Source organism: Camelus ferus, chromosome 14, assembly GCF_009834535.1.
Source record: "Camelus ferus isolate YT-003-E chromosome 14, BCGSAC_Cfer_1.0, whole genome shotgun sequence".
NCBI classification, from domain to species: domain Eukaryota; kingdom Metazoa; phylum Chordata; class Mammalia; order Artiodactyla; family Camelidae; genus Camelus; species Camelus ferus.
In genome coordinates, this window is record NC_045709.1 from 17,608,549 (window position 1) to 17,629,653 (window position 21,105).

Sequence of the window (21,105 nt, forward strand, 5' to 3'; positions counted from 1 at the left end):
ATGAGCACTCATATCTAATTTATTTAATTACTGAATTTATCATTTATGGCTGAGGTGAGCTCCATGAAGACAGGCGCATAGTAGGTGTTCAGTAAATACACTGAGTAAATGACTCTTCTCCGGAGATAAAGCTTTTCCTGACACTGGAGGGATCTGAACAAAAGCCAAACACGCTGTCTGTGAGGATATTACTGAGAAGTTTCTGGTCGAGGGCACAATTTTAGGCTACTTCAGGGTCCCTGCTCAAAGCTGAAATTTTATAAATCTACTGCTACTACTGATGACTGAACTATAGACGCTCCTCACAGTAAAGGCCCACAGTTAAACATCTGCCTTCGTATATGAATTTTAGTAAAAGTAACAGGCCCATCCTGTTGGCATTTGGCATTTCTTCAACCTGAATGTATTACCGCCTAACAAAGAGAAAATAAAATAAATATTAAGTATAATTTACTATAAATTGTTTTCTTAGAGCCTACTCTTTTCAAGTTTTTATTAAGGGAGACAGACATTTCTGTTTCTTACGTCCATTTAATTTAATGCATGAGCTCCAACCGCAGAAGACTGAGGAGTCTTAATGACCAATGATGAATAACTAATAATAAGAAGAATTACCATCTTCTTCTTACACTCCCAAGAGCAGGGGCAGATGGTGAGTTCTGGCTGTGCCTAATCCTTGCTGTGCCTCTGGCTGCCCATAGACCTTTCAAGAAGCCAGCATTCAAAGAACACAGTGAAACTCACAAGAAGCTTACGAATTTTGCTGTTGTTGTTCCAAGGATTCTTTTGGCACAGACTCTGCTCTCACAGATGAGCCTGCACACTCTCCATCACAACCATTCAGTCACACACACACACAAAATCACCAGATGACCTTATGGAGATTTTGAAAACTAGGCCTGCCCTTGAATACAAAAGAGGAAGGGAGACAGGACAGCCTCCCACCTCCACTCCACAGAAGATGCTTCGCCCCAAGGTCAAGATTTCAGGCCCTTCCTATGGCTCAGAAATGCAGAGCATTACAACGTTCAGGTGAACTGAAAAGCACAAACATTTTCAATAAAGAAAATTTTTGTTTCATAATTCACTTTGGCAGGTGTTTAACATTTGCTGGCTCCCATCAACTCGACTTCCGACTTGCTAACATCCTGCTGGGTGCCAAGAGTAACACAACGCATGGAGCCACAATGGCAACTTCCACAGCCCAACACATGTCTGGGTTGGTAGTGCCTCCACTTGCATGTTTGTTTATATTCTAGCTGTACCACCAAAATATTTATTTTCTTAAGAAATATTCTCGCTCTAAATGGAACCCAAGAAATGATCAACACTGATTGGCAACCAGATTAAAATACTTCACTATGACATAGATGGTGGTAAGTCAAACCTGTTCACAGCCCCTGGTAGCAGTGATCAGTACTGAAAGGTAAGCTGTGTTGAATAGTTCCTAATGGTCAAATTTCCCACCCAGCTCCCACAGCCCACTGCATCAGCACGCAGGCCCTGGGGAGAAACGCACTGACAAACAGAGGAGGTGCTAAGATTAGGATTATCTGTTCCATCCTGATCGTCCTCCCTGGAAAAGCAGGGCTTGGACTAGGCAGGACTGGTACTATATAAAATGTCACTGGAGGCTCTGGGGCCTCAAGAAACGTTTGTTACTCTGTCCAGTGGTTTCCAAACTGGTCTATGAATCATTTTTAAAGTGAGGGTTGAAGGAAAGGGTTATCCTGGCACATTGCAAAGGTTCATGGCAGTACTGGCATGGGTGGAAAACACTCCAGACTTGCAACTGGAAGGTCTGTGTTCAAGTCCAACCTTACCAATTAACCAATTGGTAACCCTGAGCAGAACATCTAATTTCCCCATTCTTCAGCTCCTGCCCATGTAAAAATAGGAACATTAACAGTACATAAATGGATGTGTTAAATAACCGAATGAGCGGAATACTTTCACAATGTGTATGCGTATCAAGCCACCACGATGTGCAATTTAAATATCATACCATTTTATAAATAATTTTATAAATTTACTTTCACCTCAATAACGATGAAATTTTAAAAATACACCCTACTTAGGACTGAACTATAGATGGAGTTAGGATAGGTGCATGGCACGTAGTAGGCATCATATGATATTAACAGCATAACTGCACCACTGATCATGTGTATGGAGAGACTGCTTTGTGCCAGCGAATGTGCTCAGCACTTTTCATGTACCACCGCACTTGATTCTCGTAACAACTCTCTGAGCTTGGTCTATCATCCCTATTTTATAGACGAAAAGACTAAAGTTTAGAGAAGCCAAGGTCATTCAGATAATAAATACTTGCTTGGCTGATGAGATGTAATTTTCATAAACTTTACTAGTTCTGTGATGGAACACAAATTTCACCCACTCTTAACGGGGTTAAATATCTTAGTCTAATAAGAGACTTAATATTTATTAAGTGCCTCCTAGATGCCACACAATGTGCTAATTTACATGTTATTGCACTTAATTCAAAGACCTGTGTGTGTTTATGAGGGCAGTATTATCCCCATTCTAAAGATGGGAAAGCTGAGGTTCATCAGGGAGAAGTTACTGCCTAAGGTGGTACGGCTGTGGCTTCCGATTCCAACCCCAAGCATAGCTCAGCACACAGCCTGCCTCTAACTTTGGGTGCCCAGCTATTCTAACATGACTTAACTGAATGAAGGCAATACAAAATAATAAACTATAATAATAAAATAAAATAATGACAAACGATAACATTTTCTCTTTTCTAATTCTTGTTTCCAGATACTTGCATAACATGATCACTAGCATTCAGTCCAAAATCTGACCACGAACACTGTGTTTTCACTGACACAAGAAGTAAAATGAAAAAACAAATCCCTGAGGAATGTATTTGTTAAAAATGGAACTCACAGATAACATCTGGTCTTTTAAAGTAATTCTCAGTAATTCTGGTCAAAAGTAAATAATCAGTCTGGTCCCCAATCTGCCAAACAATTTATACACACACACACACACACACACACACACACACACACACACATATACACATATATATATGAAATATGTATTTATTGAAGTATAGTCCATTTTCTTTACATTTCTCCCCGACAGGCAAACTCCTTCCAGCCACCATCACTACCACCACTATCCTTTCTCGGCCACCTCCTGGACCACTCCCCTGATGCCTCCCTTCCAACGTATTATGTTCGTTGCTACCTCCAAACTGTGCATTCATGGTGGCTCTCGGACAGGTGCGTGTATCTGACTATTTCAGTGTGTCTGTCCATGTAACAGTGTCAGAGTACTGAGGGTGTTGACATTCCAAGTAGTTTATCACCAATTACTTTCCTTACCTTTCTCTTTTTATATTACAGATATGAGATCCAGATATGAATATTAAAATATGGATTTTTTAAAAAGAAATTATATGGGTAGGTGAATTGTATTATCTTTCAATTTCATTTCAGAAAAATAAAGGGGATGTGACAAAATATTTGTAATAAAAGGGAAGTGGAGTCTAAGAGGTTGAGAATCACTAGTTCTAGGCTCCAAAAAAATTTAAAGACAAAGTTCCTGATACTAACAGGTTAAATTCCTTTTTTCGAGTTTTTCCCCTTTTATCTCTGCATGGCACGATGGGGCTTCCTACAGTCAGCTGTGCTTCTGCGCCTTGGACATTTTCAGCAGCTCCCATTTGACCTCTGAGTTCTCCCTGCAGTGAGTGACATCGGTGTGGATTTGGGAAAAGAGAATAAAGGCAGACATAGATGAAGAGAGAAAAATTTTACCATAAACTGCCACGTAGAACAAGCCATTACAGTCCACCTAAGAGGAATGAAAAAAATCACTCAAGAGAGGAGTCAGAAGGTAAGAAGATAAAATAATTTAAGCCATCAAGACATACTTTTAAAAAATGGGAACCCAGAAAGGTATAAAATAAACCCCTGCCCTCACATGCTTGCAACATAGCTAAACATGCAAATGCTCTGTGCAGTTTCTTGCATGCTAGGAGTACCCGGACACCTAGTACCCTGAATTCAAGAGAGAAGGTAGGTAGAGTTCATCTAATTCCCAGGGGTATGCCTGCTGGTGGGCCACCAGAAAGATGGTTCAACTAGAGAAGTGATGTGGGCTGAAACACAGGGCAGAGGAAGAAAAGACAGGAAATAGGGAAAGGCGAGAGCAGGAATATTCACACGAAGACCATCGCTGAACTGATTCTGTATCAATACCAAAATCAAAGTCACGTGTATATATATATTCAGTAAATTAACAAAGATTCATTTGGGGCAGTTCCACAGTTCTGTTTTTTTAAGCAGTTTTACAATAAGAATAAATAAGATCCTAAGCTTTGGGAAGAGGGAAACTGAGTTTTGAATAAATGATCTGCCTGTTGATTATTTTGAGGCACACGATCTTGGAATTTCAGATGGATATATGATGTTAGCATAGGAAGGTTTAAACAGGAACTGAGCCACTCTGACATTCACAGCACTTTAATAAGGCTAAATAAAATCATACTGGCTAGGGTACAAAACCTGACACATTAATAATCTGAACAAAAGTTACAGCTCAAAAATTATTTTATGGGGAAGAAAAGGAACATGCTACTTCACAAAAACAATTCTCCAATGTGTCACCAACTAAACATGCATTTTGTACACAAGTCTAACTCTGGCTGTTTTTGGAGTAGAAGATAACGTCTCTTTTTTGAGAGACTAAAAGAATTTTGACTTTTTTTAAAATAAAAGTTTGACTGAGTTTAAGAAAGGTGATCCACCCAAACTGGTTGCCATTTTTTATCTTTTATTGCATAGATCTGGGTTGCTTCTGAGTCAGAGAGCATCCCGGCCTGTGGTCCATTTCCGAGGTGACACTTGATGCCTTCTGTGGCCGCCAGGAGAAGTCACTCAGCAGCTTAATCTATGCAACCAGGCCACTGTGTCATGGCCTGGCCGTGACACTCACCAATGTGCAGGAGACGAGATTTGATTTACTGTGTTCTTCTAAGTCACATTCTAGAATATTCTGGGAGAAAACGTGACCCCTAGAGGAGAGGTTTTCTCATGGACAAATAAGGTAATCTTTACGAACAGGGAGCATATTTCCCCTCAGCCTGGCCTCTGCTCTTAGAAGAATTTATTCTATGTGATTAAGAATTCATCTCAAAATGCTCCCGCACACTCGGCTGAGTGAGGATGCCAGCACAGCCCTGGGAGTAGAGATTCTCCATTAAATGCTATCTTAGGGGCGAGCAAGAAAGTGCTCTAAAGTTGTTTTTCAATGGTGTACCCCCTTACCCCCTTTTCCAGAGGAAACACAAAACTCACAAAATATCTGTCAAGAAGCAAAATACAATCTACGGTATTTAAAAAAGAATCTAAAAGTAATTCTTATCAGAAAATGGCATGGTAATTTCAAGGAAAAATAGAATTTAGGCCTCATCTATGTATTAAAGCTGAATTATAAGAGAAAATTACAATAACGCCTGATACGAGGTGATTCAAGATATTTTCATGAGCACATGACTACGTTATGTGGTCTGAGGTTCCTATATTTTATATATTTTAAGTAGAGGAAAAATTCAACCCATTTTGCAAATTAGGAGAGTGGGGCTTGGAAAAACCAGTTCCTCCTTTGAAATGGGCGGTAGAAAGACGGCCCGAAGGCGAAAGCCCATCTCATACATTTGAAGGGCTGGGGACCCCCCCTTTAGGACTGCCAGCCTGTGTCGTGCTGTCCACGGGGACATGCTGTCCATGGGGACGTGGCAGGCTCCGGCCACAGGCTCAGCTGAGCACACACTTCCTGACAAACACCATGGGCAGACGCCCCAAAGTGGTGTCCGGAGTCCTCCGGCCCAGCTAGGAGTCCTGCTCCGTCCCATCCTAGCCACGTCCCTGGGAACATCACTAGACCCTCCTGAGCCCTAGGTTTCTATAAACTGAGATCCTAGTAACAGTCTATCTCAAAGGGTCATAATGAGGATTATATTGATCCACAGTAAAAACTTGAAAACGCCATTCATCCTTCTTACTCCTTTTGCAAAACCTGGAAATCTCTCTCGTCACCAAATACACTTCTAACATAAAAAATAAAACCCTCTCATCACCAAATCTACTTCTAGCATAAAAAATAAACCTACTCAGGACTGTCAAGGCAGAACTGAAACAGGAAAAAGGATCTGATTATAAATGACGTTAAGAAAAGACACGGGCATGTGCACAGATCCCAGGGTTTTACACTTCATGAATTCATGTTACAGACACAAGCCGAGACTCACTGGCAAGGAGAAATAGGTCCTTGACTAAAACCCAGGTCCCTACCAGAGAACAAGCCAGCCGAGGGGAGGGCCAGGGGCCCCCGGGTGTTCACAGATCCCAGCCTCCCACTGGATTGCTGGAACCTTAAGACGTACAGGCCTTCATGGCCTTTACACTGTCTGCATCTCTTGACTATTTGATTTAGTTATTGTATTATCTGCTTGGATAAATGTCTTTTGCAAAGTCACAACTGATTTGTTTTCCTGTTATTTCTTCATATTCTAATGTCCTTTTGAGAAAGTCATAAAAGGCTGCAGACTCCAGCTTCTGGGGATAACTCTCAAGACTAACTTTCCCATAACACAAGGTAAGAAAAAAAAATCAATTCCCTTATAATTCACCTTCTACATTTTTCTGTGTGCTTTTAAAATGCTGAAGCCTTCCATGTACCATTAAGCTGTTGAAACATCAGTGATCTCTGCACAGAGAGTATATGCATTAATAAAACATACTGTTGAACTGGTGAGGTCTGTATTTCCCTCAGTGGTACTGGTTAATGAAGACATGTGCAGTTACTGCTAGAGGAGTTGGATAATTGGAGTCTGGTGCTAAAGAAGCAAACACAGACATGCATCCCCTCATTGTAGCTCATTCACCGCAACAGGTAACAAGCATCAATTTAGAGCTGGCATCTCCTTCTAAGCCTGCATCCTACATCCTGCAAGAGAGTTCTCTTTGGCAAGTCTTATATTCTATTGGCACCCTGCACGCAGTGGGCCTGGGCTCAAATCTACACGGCTCTGCCCTCTCCTGCCAGCTTCCTGACCTGGAAACCTGGGGGCCCCGAGGTGTATCTAAAGTTTGTTTGTTTGACCCAGTGAAGAACAACAGGGAACATGGTCCAGCCAAGTGTCACGTGGGCCTTTGCAACAAGGAGTTCCACCCCTCCTTCGGGGACCCTGAATGCCAGCACTTTGGTTTTCACAGTTGGCCCGTATCATCCACTCCTGTCTCGAAGGTGCCAAGCCATGCTGCTGAGGCGGGCAGGGCAAGAAAAAGCTTCACTTCCCTGCCAAAACCAGACAGGCCGCAGGATCTTGGTGAAGGACTGTGCAAAGCCTAACAAAGGCATCCCAGCCCGTCTCCTCATCGCCACCCGTATCCCCACCCGCTACTGCACAGACGATAAGCCCCTTCCCATGTGTGGCTCGCACCTTTGGAAGAACTGGGTTCCTCAAGGTCCCTCCAAGCTTCCGAATCCCCCGGGACGAGGAGCTCGAATTCTGGAATCCACAACAGGGAGGCTTCACAGATCTCTGTCCAGCTCAGCCCCCGAGAGAGAGGAAACAGCCACCAGGAGCCTATCTTCTCCCAGCTGTGTAGGTGACACCTAGTGGCAGGCAGTAATAAAACCCTCAGGAGGACAGATGTTCCCTGGATGCCACTTGACCTGCCTAAGGTCATCCGGCTTGTAAGGAGTGGAAGTGGTTTTCGAAGTCCAAGTCTGTGGGTCTGTGCTCATTCCAGCTCTTTATATTCACAACCCATTTTCTTATTGTTAATATATGCGTCAAACAATAATCCTGTGAGATGATAATGATTTCACAATAAAATTATATCTTCATGAAAAAAAATCTAATTGTATCATGATCCTTTTCCAAGAGATGACTTGGTAGGCAGAATTTCTAAACTTGCTCCCCAAAGCTGTCCTGCCCTAATCCCCAGAACCCATGAATGGGATACCACTCCCACGATCGTGTTATGCAGTGTTATGTCACATGGCAGAAGTGACCTTAAAACAGGGAGATTATCGAGTAGGGTGGATCTGATCACACGAGCCCTTCAAAGCAGAGCGCTTCCTCGGGCTGGTGGCAGAAGATCTGGCAGCAACGTGGGGGCTTCGACGTCCCCTTGCTGGCTTGAAGACAGCAGGGTCCCAGCTCACAGACAACAAGGACTCCTCACCCAAGCAAACTGTGAGATAAAACGTGGGTGTTGTTTTAAATTGCTTAGTTAGTGGCAGCTTGTCACTCAATAATAGAAAACCAATACGGGATGCTTATCAAGTTTTTGGATTATCCCAAAGTGGAATCCCCAGAATCAGGACTCCATCCTTTCCCTTACACTTACACACACACACGCACACGCACACACGCACGCGCACACACGCACACAGCCCAGCCTCCCTGAGCTACTTATCATATTTCCCTGCTCCCTCATTATTTCAACGGCCACTTCATGCTCTCACGTTATCTTTTATCTGGATTCTTATCTGGCCTCCCTCCCTCTAGTCTCCCACCCTTCTCTCTAATCCGAGGCAACGCTGCCAGATTCAGTTTCCTAACATCAGAGTTCCCAGCACTGTTTTCTAAAATAATGGGACAGGAATGAAGTTTTCAACAGTTCCTGGTATTAGTAATAATAATAAAGGACAATGTGGTGAGGTTTTTTCATAAAGCTAAAAATATTTGACACTTAAGGAATTTTTATCCTTTTTTTGGTAAGATACTTCTTTTCTATGAAATGATACTTATAATTGCAGTCGACTGCAGGATAAATGATCACAATCCTTTCCTGTTTGTTCACTTGAGGTAGGACCTGGAAGCGCCTTCCAGCAAGAGGAGGACTGTCTCTCCAGCCCTCAGATCTGAGCGTGCCCATGTGCCTTGCTTTGGCAACGGGACTTGTGCACGGGGGCTTCCTCCTTTGCTGCTGAGAACCCTCTGGCCACACATGAGCGAGCCTGGGTTGGCTTCCTGGGATGAGAGACCACGTGGAGTAGGCCCCATCCATCCGAGCTGCCCACACCAAGAGCCCAGGCGTGTGAATGAGCGCGTCCTGGGCCGCCCAGCCCCTGGCGAGCAGGCCCAGATGTGAAGAGCCTCGGATGTAGGGCAACAATAAACGTGCATTAAGCTGCTGCATTTTGACTGGTTTCTCATGCAGTAAACGGATACAATAGCAGAAACTAGTTTGCAGTCATTTAAAAAATTACATTCTAACTTATAAAACCAAAAAAAAGTGAATATTCTTTGTATGTACTTTTAATTTTCTAAGTATTTAACCAGTTCAGGAAAGTTTAAAAACAAATCTTGAAACTATGGCCTTAACCCACAGCTCCAAATTTGTCTTCGTCTTGCTGAGAAGGCTATGAAAACTGCTCCACAGAAAAAGATTTGGACGCCTATTTATACAGAGAGATTTTTCTGCTTGATAAATGACATCAGACTGGAAAAGAACAGAAGAGGAGCAGAGGCCGGAGGGCAGAAAACTGTAGCTGAAGAGGGTAGAAGTTGTGGTTGGGGCAGTGGGGTCAAGGTGAAAGGTCTTCTGGCAAGAGCCTAGGGAGCTGCAGAGAAGCTTCATTAACCCAGATCTATCTTTCTTGTTGCTTTCTGGGGAGAACACCTGCTGGTCAATTTAGCCCTTTCTCTTTGAACTTCTCTGGATAAGCTCCACTGTATCCCAAAGAGTCCACGTAACGCCCCCATCCTTCCCCACTGTCTGTCTGCCTGCCCTTCTAGTGTGGGCAACTCTCAGTCTGATACTCGGCAGTTCTGGACACATCAAGCCAGAGGCTGAGGGCCCTGTGTATCTTGGAAGCCTGCATGGAATCAGTCTGAGGCTTTCCTCTGAGCGAGGGCCAGTGTGATTGCCATCCTGGCAAGACAGTTACTGTCACCATTGTAGAGTGAGTTCAGATGCATGAACTGTATGATCGTCTAGAAGGAGTAACTCAGTTGACTGCTTAGCCACATGTTTCTGATTTTTATTGGATCCAATTTCTTTTCTTCCAGTTGCCAATTTTACCAAATTGATACCAAATTTGAAACAAAGATGGAATCAGTAAAAATATGGGGAGGGACTTCTGCTTTGAGCAATATGGACAAGAGGTACGTGGACTGACCCTCCTGCTGGAAACAACTTAAACATTCTAGATAAAATATTTAAATTCTTGGACCTAAAACCTAGGTGAAGGAACTCATGGTTAAGTGGAGCACTGCAGCTGACTTTCTGTCTCTGGGCCACTTGCTAAACTGCATGAACTTTAGCTTTGATATTCATGACCACACCGGGTGCTGGTAGAGTCTAGAGGTTGCTCCTGGATGGGGCGTAGTCTGACTTCCTCTCCAACGTAAAGTTGAGACTGCAAAGGGCTACACCCTTAGTGTAAGCGAATAGAAAATGACACCCACTCCTCTACACACAAGGAAATACCAAATAAATAGTATATTTTCAAATTTAGGTAATAAACAGAGAAGAAAAGAATCTCTGTTAAAATCCGGGTGTACAAATCAGCTTTACGTTAGCTTGGAGCTCAAATTCACACCACTTAGGTAGTCCAAAGCATTTCAGGCCAGAATTCTGATTTGGAGTGATCTTTGATGGGTAGTACCCTCAGGTCGTGTTCTGGTACAAGTAGATGCCAAACCTCTCTAAACAAATGCATAAATGCCTTGGGTTCAAAGAACTGTCACACACAAAATTCCAAGGAAAATAAGTAGTACACACACACACACACACACACACACAATCTAGCTAGCTAAATACAAAAGGAAATAAGGTATCATGAGAAACAATTAACAGAAACAACAGACAGCAAAAATAGACCCCCACCAAGAATTTTGGATAATGGAGTTAGTGAATACAGACTCCAAAATAACCATATATACCATGTTTAAATAAATAAAAGACAAGATTGAAGAATATGTTCAAGGAACCAGAAATGTTAAAAGATATGCAAATCGATTAGGCAAAGAAGCAAACTTCTAGAGATAAAAATACAATAATTGAAGTTAGAAATAGATTTAACAACAAATTCAATACAGCTAGAAGAAAGAATTGGCGAACTGGAAGATACATCTGAAGACATTATCCAGAATACAGCCCAGACAGAGGAAGAGACCAAAAATATGAAAGAACTTAAGAGACCAGTAGGATAGAGTGGTAAATTCTAACATACATCTAATTATAGTTCCAGAAGAGTAAGGTTGACATTTCTGGATTTATTACTTGAGAATTTCCCCAACAGTGTCATTTAAATTGAATTATAAGCAAGAGAAATTCATACTGTAGAAGAGATGGAAAAAGAGGACTAACTCTTAATGTGGTACATGTGGAATTACAAGGTCATTGCTAGGTGTGGTAAGAGAACACCAAATAGAAATATTGAGTTTTGCTGCCTAACTAATGAACCCTTAGGACATTCTAGGTTTATCTCTACTACTAGGTTTTTGTCTGTGCTCTTGGGCAATTAGCTAAACCATTGTGCACTGAACCACGGGAAAGAAAGAAATATGGAGTTTGGGGGACTCGTGCATGGTTAGACATCTTTGCCAAAGAGTATTAGTGGTGGGGAAAACAAGAAAAAATGTTGAAGAATTGGGCCAGACATTCTGAAACTTGAGAGTTCAAAGAGTGGAAATCTCATACCAACTCTTAAAACATTTCCCTAAGAATTTTTCTGAGAATAAAAATTAAAACAGCCAACATTTATTGAGTGGTTCCTGCATGCTTGAGCTTTACAAGTATGATCTGACTTAATCTTCACAATCCCAAGATGTAGGTCAATCATCATCTGGACAGTACGGTCTTAGGATCTAAGGCTTTGTGAGGTCAAGTACCTTGTCTAAGCCACATGTTTAGTGAATGGTGGGACTGGGATTTAAGTTCAGGTCTCCAGATTCCAGAGACATACTGTCTCAGAGAAACAGAAAAAGTAATAATTTTTAAGGAAAAAATAGACTCAATGCTGGATCTGGAGTCAAAACAATTTGATTTGAACTCTGCCATCGATAGGTGTGTTTCTTAGTAAATTACATAACCACTCAGAGTCTCAGTTTTTTCATTTGCAAACTGGGAATAATAGTATTATTTGACTCCTATGCTTGGCTTCATAATTAAATATCAAACTACACATGAATGCATAATGTGCTACACACATAGAAGATGTTATTCCTAACTATTATTTTCTGTAACTTGGGCATGTTCCAGTGGCAGATCTATTTAATATAACCAACCATATTCCAAATATTCCAAAAGTAATGGCTGAACCATTCATGCATAAATCATAACCCATATGTAGAAAATTCAAGGTGAAAACTTAGCTAACAATATAATGTATGGAAACATTTTGTTTTTGGTCAGAGCTAACATTTCTCCCCATAAACTCTAGGGGCTGGGAAAATCAAAATAAATAGGCAATCCTTAAGTCATAAACCAAATGTTATGGAGAGAAGGTAATTTATATTTCAGAAAGTACTTCATCATGTCAGGTAAGTTTCCACATCATCTATTTACCACTGTCCAGGTAGTGAACCTAAAAGAAAATACTTCTTTCTCATGACAAGCATATTAAACATCATCGTAGAAAAGAGCAAAATCCATGGGAAATGAACTGAAATCATATCCTAGAAATTTCAGAATTAAAATTGATAGATTTTATTATGCCTCTTTTTTTTTTTTTTCAAAATAAGTATCTATTAAAATACTCCAGCCAAAAGAATACTCAGGTGTGACTGGAGACATTAATTTGAGACGTGTTCAGCATCTCCCCAGGGGATGTCTCTGTCCTTTGGGACACCATCATCTTTGCCCATCCAGATTTAATCTCTTGGGAAAATAAAACCTCTGGCCTTTATTTGTCTTATATAGTTTTTGTTCTAATGGGATACTGTCCAATGTATTGTCCTTCCCTCCTTTGGCACCTATGTTGAAAGAAAAAAAAATCATGTTCACATGCCTATACCCAGACTTTCTCAAGTTATGACCCATACGCTGTTTAATGTTCCTACTTTGGCTAAATGATCTCTCCCGTGACATTCTGTTTCAGGCTTTTCATGCTTCAAAGACAGTGGACTGGGAAAGTGGACTTTGAGAGATCCTGCGTCAGAGTGTGTGGCCCTTTAACTATTGTTCTTACTAAAAATGCATAAAGTACCACAATGGATGATAAGGAACAGTTATTAATTGTTCAATATTTAAAGCAAACAAAGATTGTGTCAATGAGGCAAACGCAAAAAAGTCTTCAAAACATCTTTTCGTCACTTGTAATCCGGAACTCTTCCAAACAGGTATAAACAAGCAACCATAAAATCAAATCACTTTCACAATCAAAGATGAGCCTTCTTCTTGGGAATCTAGTTCTCTCAGTTTCTTTCAGAATTGCAGGCTTTTTTTTGGATCCATGGCCTATTCCTCTTTGAATTCCTAGGACCAAGCATAGTGCCTGGTGTATCTGTTGAGTATTTATTGGGTGAACGAATGACTATATCAGGTAAAGAAATGACAAGGTATTTAAATGTTTGATTAGCTGCAAAGTGAGATTCTTTTTACTGAGATATTGAGTATTTATGTGATGCAGGAAGATACTGGGTTGGGAGGTAGTGGGTGGTGAGAAATAAGGAGATAGAAAGGAGAGAGATGGGCAATAGGTCTGTGAGAAGTCAAGGGTCAAAGGTTCTTCCCCACACATGGAACCCATCAAAAATCCCGAACTGCCCAATGTCACCACAGAGTAAAGGCAGGGAGGCGGCCAAGCAAAATCACATCAGGGGACGGCAATGGAACCAGGGTGGCTGGGGGGACGGTGGGTTTGAAATTCCAAGGAAAGATGTGGAGCTTCATGTAGAGAGCCTGGCATGCCTCTAAAGCAATTTTAGATTTTTTTTATTTCTGTGGGCAGTGGCGAGCCACCGGTTTTTTGTTTTTTTGTTTTTGTTTTTGTTTTTTTTTACAGGATATTAGATATGCAGCGCTCCCCAACACTTGACAGTCAATAATATCACACTTCTTTATTTTCTCCAATTAAACCAGAGCTGGTACCAGCTCTTGCTCCTGTTATTTACTGGTCTCTGCCATTCCCGCCTCTTCCTTTGGGTCATTTGAGCACCCCTGGTGGCTCTGACAGCTCCAACAAGGTTTGCCAGACCTCTAATTCCTGGGCTGAGCAGGGTTAAGTCCTCACCACTAAGTCTTAGTGAAGTGAAATTCAGATGTATAAAATAAGTAATTCCCACGAAGTCTTCTTTGTTTTCTATGTCTGTGAATCTGTTTCTGTTTTGTAAATAAGTTCATTTGCAGAACATGGCTATTCGAATGGAATAATGGAAGCTTCATTAGAGGAGAGTACACGATGGGGAAGATGGTAACCTGAAATTGCCACGCAGCAGGTACTGAGTGTGTGCAACTGACAGGTCCACGTACATCGAAAGCTGCCGTTCTGTTAAATGCCTGCGGTAAAAAGTGCAGGATGCAGCACTTGGCATATTTTCTACATTTCATCAGTACAAAATGAAAAGGAAAGGCAAAGAAGCCTCAGTGGTTTATTCCAGAACAATATACCAAGCACCTCGTTTACGTTTCTGATTAAAGGCTAAGAGAAAACCAAGAATTTAAATAAGGTGTTCAGTTTCTTATTTCACAGATGGCATCCCACATGTCTTATAATTCAGCATGAAGTTGCATTCTCTCCAGGAGCCATCAGCCTGAATCTAGAGACTGACATCAATTTCTCAGTTGTAGGTACACTGAAGTGTCTGTGAAGTCTTTCCTTCATATGGGGCCACGAGGGCAGTTTCAGGGAACACTGGATTCATTCCATCATCAAAAATTACTTAATGTAATTACTCAAAACTTCACACTTTACCAGTTAAGCATATAGGGGAAAAAAATCAGACTTGGAGCTTTCAAGAGGCACCTCGTACAGCCATGGATAAAATGTTCCCTTCTGAGGGGAAGAGATTAGTAGGGACCTGGCAGGGGCAGGTAACTTCTGAGTCTGCCCTGGGAACGTAGCCCAGAACAGTCTTGTAGGCATTCTCCAAATTCAATACCTGTTTGTTTAGGTGCCCTCCTTTACCACGTGCATCCTATCCGGCCTTAATGATCTTTTCTAGCAACTAAAAGAGCAACAAATCAGCCCTTTGTCTTCACTCGGTAGCCACTGAACCCTGCCCTCCTCCCTAGCATTCTCCAGTTCTTATTATCAGTGCACCACTTTTTCAGAGTGTTAGAACATTCTGAATGGGTCAAAGGTGGAAAAAGAATCCACGTGTTAAAGAACCTCTGGTGCAGACAGCCCAAACCTAGAAAATGACTAATGCCTTTTATTATTCTTAAGTTCAGTTTTTAAAACTACGATGTTTGTTCTTTACCCTGCAGCACAGTATCTCTTATCCACACACTAAATAACCAGGTCTGTTTCATTAAAATCACTTGGCCACCTTGCCTAGTGATACTCCTTTTGTTAATTTCTTATGACATCCTGAAAATATTACACACATACTTATGTATACTGCATACAAAATTCCTTTTATTTTCACTGAGGACAGGTAGATATTTCTTGGATGTATTAAATTAGAAGTAGATTTTAGTATATTTGATAGTCTGTAAGATCTAAATTTTGGTATGTCAATGAGAACTAAAAAATATTAAAAATCCCTTTTCTTTCTTCAACAAAAAAACAAACTTGGCTTTGGATGTTAGAAAGGTAAATAACAATTCCTTCTTTCACTTTGCATTTCTGCCACAACAAACCTAACCCTCTACAGGCATATCCCTTGCACAATAGGGATATTTTGAACATAAGGCAATGTAAAAGAGAAAAACACCTTGATAAACATGATCCTTGTTGCATATGCAAGCTTGAGGCGAGAAGATGACAAGTGGCACCTTATGCTCTGAAATTAGGGAAAATGAGGTGAGCAGTGGTATGTTCTCCACAAAGGGTATGAAGAAAGGTCATAGCTGTAGGCATCAGGGAAGATTTAAAAAATCTGTTGGTTATAAAATCTGTTTATAATAAGCTTTAGCAGTAAATTAAGTTGGACAAAACTTCTGTTCGTGAGATTATGGGAAAACAGGTACTCTTGTGTGATTGGAGGATCCGTATTATTGGCAACTCTCTATCCAAATTACAAATACACATAATTCCACTTTTGGAAACAGATTCTGCAGCTATACTGGCTTATACTGGGAATAATACATACACCAGGTTATTCACTACAGCACTGTCTGTCATAATGAAATGTTGGAAACAACCTAAATGTCCATCAGTAGGGTTGTAGGTAAGTAAATAATAGTACACGTATCGATGGAATACATGTATCCTTAAGAAACAGCAAAGACCTTCTCTGTGTACTGACATGAAGAAAGCACTATGATATATTAAGTGTAAAAAAGCAGGTTCAAAACGATTTTTATAATATGCTACCTTCTGTGTAAAAGAGGTGATCTGTATTCATATTTACTTATGTATGGATAAAGAAAATAATTGTGGTCACCAGCGGGGCAAGAGAGGACAGGAACTGGACGGACGGGATGTAAGAAAAGGAGGGCGGCTTTTCACTGTGTAGTTTTTATACTTCTTATGTTTTACATCATGTGAATAGGTATTATACTAAAAATGTATATTCAAAAAATAAGTTAAGCACTAAAGAAAAAAGATCAAGCATATTTAAGACAGGGAGCTCCCCTCACAACTCGCAGCCACGTACAGACTAGCTTCGACCGAGTGCGGTGCCTAGACCATTGTTCATTCTCTTATTATTTACATGTTAACCGTGTAATGTTCTCCCCCAACAATTTGCCTATATTCTTTTTCTTATCCTTTGTTACTATTTCAAAGAAAAGATGAGTACTTTTTTATTTTTTTTTTTTGGCCAGGGAGTTTAAAAGGAATAGAGCTTAAAAAATATTCTGAACCCACGCCCCCAGTGATCCTTATGAAAAATAAAAACAGAAACATATAAAGACACTGGGACTTCAGAAGCAGAGGTACAGAAACTTAATGAAGAAATAACATGAAAGCAGCCCAAATCTGTGCATTCTGTGGCAGGAAGGCTAGAAGCCCAGAATGAACCACAGCTAAGGGCATAAAAGTACAAATTGTTGAGCTAAAGATGTTTCTTTTCAGGTACATCCAAAGCCAGCATCTGGATCCCAACTCACACTCATAAATACCCACTGAATGAAAGAGGGATGGATTCAATACTGTGGTCAGGGTACTGAATTCCTCACAAGTATTTTCTGTCTGTTGTCGTAATCAGTAAACTTAATTTTAAAATTACAACATGAGTTAGACGGAATAAATGCCTAGTGTAAGGAAGAGATAGTAAGAGAGCACCCAGCCACTTTGAGTTCCAGTCCTCACAGCCAAACAAATCATAAACGAGCATCTGGAGAAAATGTAGACATGATCATGAAACTGCCTTTATTGGTCTTGGAGAAATTACAACAAAGGGAAGAAATGGTAAATTCCAAAGAAAGGGGAGAAGCATATTCTAGAAACTGTAAAACTACAACATGGGTTTTACTTGATATTCGAATCCAAGAGCAAGTTATAAAACAAGTAGTTTTTCAGTACTTTGAAAATAAATTAGTAATCGTTAGGAACCAATAGTTATTCACGATATTAACCTCTTCTTGTATTACAAGATGAAAAGACCAAGGGAATGTAGCAAGGAAGTTCTCACAATCTTTCATTAAACTTTCAGAGATAAACCAGAAAAATACGACCTGATACCATACTTGGAGGATTCATAATCATACACGAGTGTCTATGAGTCTCGCATACAGAAGTGTATCAGAAAACATTTATTTATTGAATGAAGGCATGAATGGTTAGTCTTTACTAGTCCCTGCCCACCTCCCAGGCAGTTCATTTCTTTTCTTAGATTCTTAGAGCACTGAGTTCACATTTCTATCACATGACACATTGTAATTATTTTTTACGTGTCTGTCACTCCCACATAGACATCATAAAATCCTCCAGCCTGAATCTAATCCGTCTTTTGCCCCCAGGGCCTGACATTGCACCTGAAACAGCATGGTGCTCAATTAGTGTCTGTAAATAAAACAAACAAAAAACCCTAGAATAGATATACCAAAGGCTCAGAAAGGTTGGGAATAAAAATACTAAACTCTCTTTATAAACAATAACATGATAGGACTACCCTTCAAAAGGAAACATAACCTTGAGCTGGATGAATAAGAGCCCATTGGCCCTTCAAGCAATGCTCAGACCTTGTCAGAGGTCTCAGCCCCACAGTTTCAAAGGAACCTTGAGGAACTGAGGCCCAGGATATTGAAAAGTACGGAAACAAGCTCCTATGAACGATGATTTGAAAACTGGGAGATACTGAGGTTGAGAAGAGCAACTCAGAAAAAGCATGTCCAGATTCTTCAAGTATTCACAAAGGGCTGTCACAGTGAAGAAAGAATGGGTTGGCCTCGCGCGTCTTCAGAGCCCAGAGCCAGGCAAATGGCACAAGAGGCTGAATTTGGCTGCACTATGAGGAAGATTCTTGCAATTAGAAGACCTAGAGAATGTAATCTGATTTTCAGATTAGAAAACACCTCATTTCTGAAAGTTTCCAGAAGAGGTCAAAGAACCATTTAAAATCCAACAGACACACCGCGGGTATTACTCATTCCTGGGTTGGAAGAAAGGACAGCTCAGGCCACTGCCCACCTGCCTTCTAACGCATGGCTTCTGCTGCATTAGTCCTTCCGACACGTGACTCTATTACTGTCTTCAGCTTATATACCTCACGTTTCTGTATAACTTTCACTACAGGCACTGTGTTTTCTATCTTAAAATTCTTCCTCGCTTTAACTATGGTTAAATTGTTTGAATCTAATTCTAATCTAACTAATTCTATGCTGTGTTTAACTATCAATAAACATGTTAACCGTCAACTGCGTCCTTTCATCAATAGATATTGATTTTCTCAAATTTCAGTGCACCCCCTTTTTCCAATTAAACTACGTAGATAAAGAGGTTGTCTTCTTTTCAGAAAAACACGGTATTTCGTCGTCATCTTTCGTCATACCTCTATGCAGATTTCTTTTTCTGCTTTTCCTCTTCACAGATTCACACCCTTGATTTCTAGCTACACTCTGAACAAATCTCACATCTCCAGGTTATCTCTGGACATTCAAACACTGAGGCATTCAAATACCTCTAGGGTAGGCCATTAAGAACAAAAATACATTTGAATAAACCAACTCTAAATATAATTGGTTGACTACTACGTTTTTATCTCTAATTTTTGTTATGTCTTTACTAGTAAGTACAATGCCTTAGAGAGCAACTTTTCTTTGTGGAGTGATTTCCAAATGTAGCTGACTTCTTAACATTTTGCACCTGATACCCATTTGAGAAAACAGAAACAAATGTAAGTGCCATTTTCTGAAGAAACTACATGGGGACAGAGAAGTAAGTGACTAGGTGTATTTCAGTGACTAACCAGAATATGAAGTAGAAGGAAAATTGTTCAATAATATGGAAGCAAGTAGAGAGTTTGATCAGAATATGGTTTATTGGTTAGTAGTGGATTTAAGGGTCAGGAGACAAGATCTTCTGTTTCAGGAACATAATAGAGCAAAGAGCTGCTTCCTATGTGGTCTCATGACACTGTGTTGGCTTTTATTGGAATAGAGTACATAATGTTGTGATTATTACTACAGAACACATGCTTGTCCACTTTGCAACCTCAATCCCAGCCTTTGCAGGGCTTGGAACACTGGAGAAACTTAATGTTTGTTGAATGAATACACAAACAAATAAACGGACCTAGATGCAGGTCAGTGGCATGGTAGGAAGGTTGAAATATCATTAATAGATGCCCCTAGTAGTTAAACTAAAATAGAGAAGTAAAAAAGTTAACGTCAGCATTCAACTAACGTAAAGCCACGGAGGAGTGAATCTCAAGGAAACAACATGGCTTCCAGTGAACAGAGGAGCAGGTCACTCAATCCCATGTAAGCCAGTGAGGTGAAGAAAGTGTGTCTCCGAAGATGAAGGTGGCGGATGTGTCCCAGACTTCCACGAGAGGTGCACCTGTACTACAGGAGACAGTTAAAATCGGCTGTATTTGGAAAGGATCTGCAAGCTCTTCAGAGACGAAAAGAACCACAGGTCATCACTCCAGCCTCGGCAGAAGTCCAGACAAAGGAGACCGTGGACCACAGGGTCTGGGTCTTGCCCTGCGTCACACGACGGCACTGTGAGGCAGAGCCAGGACTGGAATCCAGGTTTCCTGTCACTTGGTCTGGACGTCACTTGAATTCTTTTCCTGCACTCCAAGAGAGAGCCCCAATTACAACTCCTGCGTGACAAGGACCTTAAAGGGCTCACCTTTCCCCCAGACTCTCGGGACTGACAAACTTCCACCTCAAGACTTCTTTGAAACTTCCAGAATCATCTGCCAGGGTTATCCCACCACTGCCCTTTTAACAGTTCCTTCACTTTCCATCATAGTCAGTTTTCCTATGCTTATGTCCATCCCCCGCCAAGTGATAGAAAATGTATTTCAATCCCTTCTATATAATGGGGGAATATAACTATCCCATTATATTCTTAAAACATAAAGGCTTTTAGTCATGGTTTGAAACTGAGTACAGACTTGCGTCAGGAAGAGGGAGCTGGCAGAGGCGTGGCCTGGGGTCCCCAAGCCCCAGGCATGTAAATGACACTTCATGCAACCCCCGGGGGCAGCTCAGGCCAACCATCTGGGACGGTGCATCGGTGCGTGGTTCCCGGCTGGATAGCCCAAGGAACAAGTTATCTCCACCAATCTCACAAGGACACGTTTGATCAGGAAGAATTTTAAATTACTCAGTGTTAGTCCTCAGTCTGGCTAAGAGCCCATTGTGTACCTTCAGTTTTACTGGCTTTTAAGTGAACAACACGTACACTGTAGCCAAGCATCAGAGACATTGGAAAACATAGGTGTAACTTGGCCCAGGGGTCAGAGTCCCACGCCAGGTTTTCTGGAACAAAAGATGACTCTTTCAGAACAATGTTTAGGGTGAAACTTTACTGAACTGAGATTTCTAG

The 21,105-nt window shown here is 41.0% G+C and overlaps 1 protein-coding gene and 1 long non-coding RNA gene across 7 annotated transcripts in view; one reads left to right on the forward strand and one right to left on the reverse strand.

Annotated features, from left to right (window-relative positions):
- Positions 1-14,716, forward strand: part of LOC116668575 — a 34,945-nt gene extending 20,229 nt beyond the window's left edge. Inside the window, exons 4-10 of one of the 6 annotated variants that reach the window (XR_004325732.1) lie at positions 1,097-1,219; positions 3,112-3,251; positions 3,375-3,431; positions 3,719-6,630; positions 10,061-10,156; positions 13,096-13,336; positions 14,335-14,716. This is a non-coding gene — a long non-coding RNA (uncharacterized LOC116668575). Of the gene's footprint in view, positions 1-1,096; positions 1,220-3,111; positions 3,252-3,374; positions 3,432-3,718; positions 6,631-6,927; positions 7,951-10,060; positions 10,157-13,095; positions 13,622-14,334 lie in introns of those variants that run through there. The other 5 variants (XR_004325730.1, XR_004325734.1, XR_004325729.1 and 2 more) reach the window with 5 other exon arrangements.
- FRY (FRY microtubule binding protein) overlaps positions 1-21,105 on the reverse strand; it is a 274,991-nt gene that overhangs the window by 229,769 nt on the left and 24,117 nt on the right.